This window comes from Brassica oleracea, chromosome C9 (genome assembly GCF_000695525.1).
Source record: "Brassica oleracea var. oleracea cultivar TO1000 chromosome C9, BOL, whole genome shotgun sequence".
NCBI classification, from domain to species: domain Eukaryota; kingdom Viridiplantae; phylum Streptophyta; class Magnoliopsida; order Brassicales; family Brassicaceae; genus Brassica; species Brassica oleracea.
The window spans coordinates 37,553,803-37,561,068 of record NC_027756.1 but is presented as its reverse complement, the minus strand read 5'-3'; the positions used below and the strand labels follow the sequence as shown (position 1 = coordinate 37,561,068).

At 35.1% G+C, this 7,266-nt stretch overlaps 1 pseudogene; it reads right to left on the bottom strand.

Moving 5' to 3' along the window:
- Positions 1-1,436: 1,436 nt before the first annotated feature.
- LOC106317740 lies at positions 1,437-3,749 on the bottom strand (annotated as a pseudogene).
- Between the last annotated feature and the right edge of the window lie 3,517 nt (positions 3,750-7,266).

Genomic DNA, 7,266 nt, shown 5'->3' with positions numbered 1-7,266 from the left:
TAATGATGCACGTTTTTTAAAATCTCCATTATTAAAATTATGCATGTAAGGATAACTCATGAGTTTTTTTTTTTGATTAAATGACACTATGTCCAAATTTATTTAAGGATATTTCATTAAGGTAACTGAAAAAGACAAACAATAAAATAGGAAGTTTAAATTTATTTAAGCATATTTCATTAATGTAAATGAAAAGACAAGTAATAAATTATGCATTTTTATTCGTTTTATGATATTTCATAAATGCAACTGAAAATAACAAGCAAAAAAATAGGGAGTTTAATTAATGAAGTAAGAACATTTTCAAATGGGTACTTCTTTTTTAATAATATAGATATAGATATATATATATATATATATATATATATATATATATTATCTTTCTTTTTTTTGAACTGAGGCTTTCTATTAATATATATATTATCTAATTATCTAAGAACTGATTAATTTTTTGTTGAAGTTATTCTTATTTAAAATTTTAGATTTGAAAATATATTTGTTCTTTTTAAAGACAAATACCTTAAAACATTTTTATGTAACTAAGTTTCGGGTATAAAATCTATATATATTTTAAAATTTAACAAAAAAAATGTTTCCTTTTTATTTATTTTGTATAATAAAATATGAAGAAAAAGATGATATTGGAAATATATATAAAATCTACATATTTATAGTTATTTACTTTTAATTATTTATGCAGGTTTGGTAAAATTCAGAAGAAAAAAAAGAAAATTAAAATTAAACACCCAATAATTAATTTATTAGGAAAAAGGAAATAAAATAATGGTAACGACAAATTATACATAATCTATAATTTATAAAGTTAAATTTGTAATTGACTACTCTAAGATTTCTCAAATAATATTATAGAGATAAGCCCCCACAAGGCAGATGTCCAAAACTAATGCTAAACCATTCAGTATAGCGTTTACTCGATAACAAAATGATGGGTCCTTCAATATCGGGCTGTAAACTGATAGCTATGTCCGTAAATATGGTGTAGGTAACTCATACAAGACAGCTCCGCAACATTCAATAATAATATGGGACACATGAGTTGGAGAATGCATGCTTGATCAGTAATACATTATATACATGTGGGGTGCTCATATATAATACATTGAAGTCGTGACCTTTTAAGGGATGTTATGAGAATGCCATTGCTAGCTTTATCAGAAACTCATGTTGTATGTGATTTTGACTTACGTGAGTCTTCTGTATTCTCTAGATTTTTAAATCTGGCAGCAGAAACACTATATAAATACAAGTTGGCACATTTATAGTTAGTTAACCTGTTGTGATATGTGTTTGAACTAGGTTAAAATTGGTGCAGAAACAGTGGCGGAGCCAGGAAAAATATGGACGTGGGTCATAAAAATTTCTTAATTGCAAAAATGCATAAATGTTATCGAAAAAATATTACAATGCACTAAAACTTAAAGATGTACTCTACGCTCACTCATATCTTGGAATCTCTTTATCACTGTCTCATTTGTCACCGTCTCAAGCACTTGTTTCTCAATAAAACAAACTAGACAATCACTTAAAAATTCATCACCGATACTGTTACGTGAAGTAGTCTTCACGATATTCATTGCAGAGAAGCACCTTTCTACACTTGCAGTCGCAACAGGAAGAATCAAACATAGCTTCAAAAGACGATAAACCAAAGGATGAGAAAGATGTTTCCTTGTATCCACCAATACACGAGCAAGATCACCAAGGCTTTCTAGATTGGTAAACCGTTCATCTTTTTGCACATTGTCAAGGTAGATGTCAAGTTGCTGTTCAAGAGATCTTCGTTCCATAGAACTAAAATCATCTTGATAAAGCTCAGCCAATCTCATCAACATTGACTTGTCAAACTGACGAAAAGAATCTATTGGACTTAAGGATGCCATGCAAACAAGTAGTTCAGAATTCACCTCGTCAAAACGATCATTAAACTCTTGAAGTTGCATATCTAAGACCGTGTAAAAACAATCCACCTTATAATGATGCAAGTTGGTGATGCCTGTTTTTTTTTCCTTGGCCTGCTTGAATCAACAAACTCTTCCTCCATATCAAGAACTTCAGTTTTATTATTCTCACTAAAAGAATAAACTGTTGCCACAAAATTCTCCCATCCTTCGTCCTTAAGCTTCTGTAACTGTCGTTTTGTAGATCCAACCAACGAGACAGCATTCAAGATCTCTTGGTCTCTTTTCTGTAGAGCCTTTGACAAATTATTAGTGAGTCCCAGGATAACAATTAACAAGCATCAATTGTAGATAAAACACAAAATCAAATGTGTGAAAATATTTGAGGAGACCAAATGCTTGTTGTCTTTTGCTGCCATCCATGCCTTCAGTCTGGATATGTTCAAGAACTTCAATAATACAGGGAAACATCTCACCAAGACGCAACAAAGTCTTGTAATGTGATCCCCAACGAGTATTTCCAGGTTTTTTAAGAGAAAGGTCTTGATTCAGCCCAGTTCCTGTCTTAATAGTACCCTTACTGATCCCCTCTTCCATTCTCTTGCGATTACTTTCAGTGAGTATAAGCTTTCGCTTGCAAGAAGCTCCAACGGCATTCAATCGAACATGAACCATATCAAAAAATTCTCCAACTTCAACATGTTTTTTTGCAACCGCCACGACAACCAACTGAAGCTGATGAGCAAAGCAGTGAACATAATATGCAGATCTACTTTCTTTCAAAATCAGTGATCTTAAACCATTGAATTCTCCTTTCATATTGCTTGCTCCATCATAACCTTGCCCTCTTACTTTTTTCAAACTTAACCCATGTTTCGCAAATAAAGCATCAATGGCATACTTGAGAGTCAAGGAAGATGTGTCTTTAACATGACTAATGCCAATGAATCTTTCTTTTACCAGCCCAAATTTATCAACGAAACGGAAAACCACAGCCATTTTCTCTTTATCTGAGACATCAGCAGATTCATCTACTAGCAAGCCAAAGACATCATTATTAATTTCCTGGATAACAGACTTGGTTACTTCTTCTGGAAAGCAATGTGCAATGTCTTTTTGAATAGGAGGAGATGGCATCTGATTATTTTTAGGAGCATTGTGCAACACAACTTTTTTCACAGCCTCGTTTTGCCTGGCTGTATACTTCAAAAGCTCTAAGAAATTGCCTTTATTTGTTGACTCTTCTTTCTCATCATGCGCACGAAAAGATAAACCCTGATGTAAGAAGTGTCTACAAACATCAATTGAAGCGCCCAAGCGGATTCGATAATCACTTTTCACAATATCAGTTTGCTTATGTAAAGCATGTTTGATAGACTGACCTTGTCTCATCAAATCTTCACATTTATTTTTAGCATCATTGTGAAAACTAGAATGATCTCCCACATGCTTACTGAAACTATCAACCTTATTCCAGCTAGAAAAACCCGTTGATACAAAAGTATCGCTCCCACCTTGTTTTCCAACTTGAACTCTGAACAAGTAACAAAACAAGCAAAAAGCCTTTTCTTGTTCTACACTATACTCTAACCAATCAGAATACTGGTCAAACCATTGTGGATTAAAACGTCGCCATACACCTCGTATTGATTTTTTTTTTTAAGTATGACCGCGAGGTTGACAAGGTCCTCTAGTCAAATATATGCGGCGTACCTCGTCTATTTGATTATGATCATACTCTTGATTTTTTTTCCGCTTAGCTGGATCAAATGCCAAATCATCCACACTGATCCTCGGTGGTGGAATTTTTCTTATCACAAATCGATCCATTGTTTATGATAATACCTACATAAATAAAATAAAATGAAATACATTTTTTATCAGAATAACAAAATTTATACTACTGATAAGTAAATCAAACTTTTAAAACATCGTAGCCTAATCTAGCCCTCCTCTCCAATAAACCGTTTCATTCACAAGCTTTAAAACAATCCTAGCATAATTTTATATTCGTCTACGCCCCACTAAAGCTAAGAAGGGTTTAATTCTCTATGTCTCCATAGCTTTTACTTTCTAAATTAAATCAAAAAATCTAGAACATACAGTGAATTTAGAATTTAGAGAAGAAAAACTACTCATAAAGTTAAAAGACATAAAATAATTACCTTGACTTTAAAACCAAATTGGATCAGGTTTCAGACTTTCAACCAAGCTTCATGAATTGATTCACGTATCACAATAGAAAAAAATAAAATAAAAGAGAAGAGTTAGGTTTTCAGTATTAGGATAACGAGATCTCTTAGTCTAACAATGATAATTGGGTTTATTTATTTTAATGGGCTTAGTTTATTTTAATTTTGTAATGGTTTATATACTTTATTGGGCTAGTAATTAATTTGTATAGTTTGCTATTGGGTTAAACAAGTTCGATTAAATTCAAGGGGGTCAATCAAACTAATTGACTAGGGTCAATCTAAAATATTTAACAAACATTACATTATTTTTCCAAATTTCACATGGGTCATTTGACCACCATGCCAATGCATTGCCTCCGCCACTGTGCAGAAGGCGAGAAACAATTTTGTTTAATATTGATATGAAAGCAAACATTTATTGTGTCAAGTATAATCCTGGCTCAACAAGTTTATTGTAGCATATACTTTCATGAATTTGTTTCACATTGATTCCTTACTCATGTTTGAGTTTACTATCCCGCCCGTAGGGCGGGCCAAACCCTAGTATATATATATATAAGAGTGTTTTACTTTCTTCTTAGGGTGTCACCTAGGATCCATGTCACAAAGTCGTTTAACCTCGAGCTGACACATGTCCCAAGCGAAACTCGGCGCTTCATTTAATCTGGTTCAGAATGGGCCTGGTCATTCAATGTGTGTTGTTGACCTTTTAATTTAGAAACCGTATCCAGGCTAAGTTGCTTGAGATCGCAACCCTAATTCTGATGGATTGAAGAGACGAGCTTCATCTCTCTTCTTCGTGCGGCTTAGACTCGGTGACGACTTAGCTTCTCCTCGCCATCTGAAACGGTCCGAGTTATGGCTGTATCGAAGCACCTCTTCAATTCCCTCATTTACAATATCTATTTACGTCTTTCACGATCTCTCATTCAATGGATATCCCATTACATCGATTGAGTGAGTCTTCGACTATTTCAACAATAAATTACTACAAGAAAACATGAGATTAACGACGGCGGTATTCCTTGTGAGTTCGTCATAAAAGAGGCTTTACGAAGAATTAGCGAGTAAACACGTTTCGTCGTAACTCGTTCGTCGTAACGCATATTTCCTCGCCAATTCGTCGTAACTTAGCAAGGAAAACATTTTGTCGTAAAGACGAAGTACATCATTTCGTCGTAAAGACCACGTAATCATTCCACGTAAGGAGGTCGCTATATTTCCTCGTAAATACCTAAGAAGGTGTTCCTCGTAAATTACACGTAAATATCTCGAAAGTATTTCCTTGTAAAATACACGTAAATACCTCGAAAGTATTTCCTCGTAAAATACTCGTTTAACCTTCCTCGTAATTTCCTCGTAAACTTTCCATGTAAATAAGTAGAAATTTAGCTACGAATTTACTTCCATTTTTTTTATTTTACAGAATTTAAAAATATAATTAAAAAATAATTAAAATTATTTAATTTATTAAAAAAATTATAATTTAAAATAAAAATCAATACGAAAATATTTTATATATAAATAATTTTTGAATTTATAATACAACAACCGAAAAAAAGAACTAAGGGTCGTTCATCGCTTGGTAGAATTCCTCACTTCTCCTCGCAACATCCCCCTCGTTGTGTGTGCCGGATGACTCGCCTGGAATGGGATATTGTTGTCGCATGTTCCTCAATATGGACTCCCATTCCGGATTTGTGGCCGCTATAACGTCCAAGAAGCCCTCAACTCCACCCATACGAGCTGTGAATGCATTTTTTGTCGCGGCCAACTCGTTACGCAGCTCAGTGACTTCCTCATCCCGTCTCTGACCATAAGACGATGTCGCTCTTGGAACATCGTTGACGAAACCAATCCCCAACGTACGTCCCTTTTTCTTAGGGACAACCTTAAAAACAAAAAATAATTATTGTTAGTAAAACTTTAAAGTTAAATTAAATGAATAATAAAAAAAATTAAAATTTTAAAAAATTTACCTCCTCGTAAATTCTATCCACTTCAAGTGTGGATAAGGTGACGGGTAATCCGTCGGTGGACTGCTGGGTTAGCTGGGTCTGGCGGTCGTCAACCCGAGCAACCAAGTCGTTGAAGATTTGCTCGGAATTGCCATCTAGAAATTGGCCCGCCTTGTTCTTGTGGGTCCTCTCGTAAAGTTGCAAAAGAGACGGGAGATGTTCCGTCTCTTTGGCCTAAAAAAAATTTAAGAAAGTTAGCGTCTCTTTGGCCTAAAAAACATTTAAGAAAGCTAGAATAAATTAATATATGTATTAAAAAAATTATTTAATAAAATATTTAATTACCATTTCCAAACGGACACCGGCGTGGGGTTTTTGGCCCGTAGAGTGAAGCATTGGCCCGTGGCCGTGCTCATCTACCGTGTTACGGGAGGCAGAGCAAGACTGGACGATTCTAATAGCGTCATGATCCCACCAATAACGGATGAGACCATCCCACACATCCATAGTGAGCTCAACGGGTTTGCCACGCTCATACCCCTTCACGATCCAGTCACCCTTCCAGTTGGAGACCGTGTCCAACAAGCGAACTTTCCCCTTCGCGTAAAACGCTTTCCTCGCCCTCTCATTGACCCCCATGGACCAATGATATTTTTGCTGTAAAAAAAAATTAAATTAATAATTAGTTTTTTAAAAAAATATATCATGAAAAAATTAAAGTATATATAATTAATTAATAGTAACTTACAGCGTAAATTTTGAACCACGTCTTTCAGACGTAGATCGGCGTCTTTTTCCAGTTCGGATGTGGCATGGGGAAGTAACCTTTGATCGTGTCGGTTACGTCCGATGCAAGACATCCGCCAACCCCAAACCTGAAAAAAAACAAATTTAAAGTATACATTATTTATTAATTTTATAAAATAATTTTAAAAGAATTAAAAAATAATAATTAGTGTAACATACCACAAGTTCCGTCTGGTCGGTCGCAGACAGAGAATGTCCTCGACAGTGTACTGCGAGTAAGGAGCACTCGGAGGCACCATCAAATCGGGATGAATATCGGCGGGCATCGGAGGAGCCATCAAAGGAGGCACAGGAGCGGCGGGCATCGGAGGAGCCATCGGAGGAGGCACATGAGGAACCGATGGTGCACTAGAAGAAGGCGACCGAGAGACTCTCTGAGAAGACTGA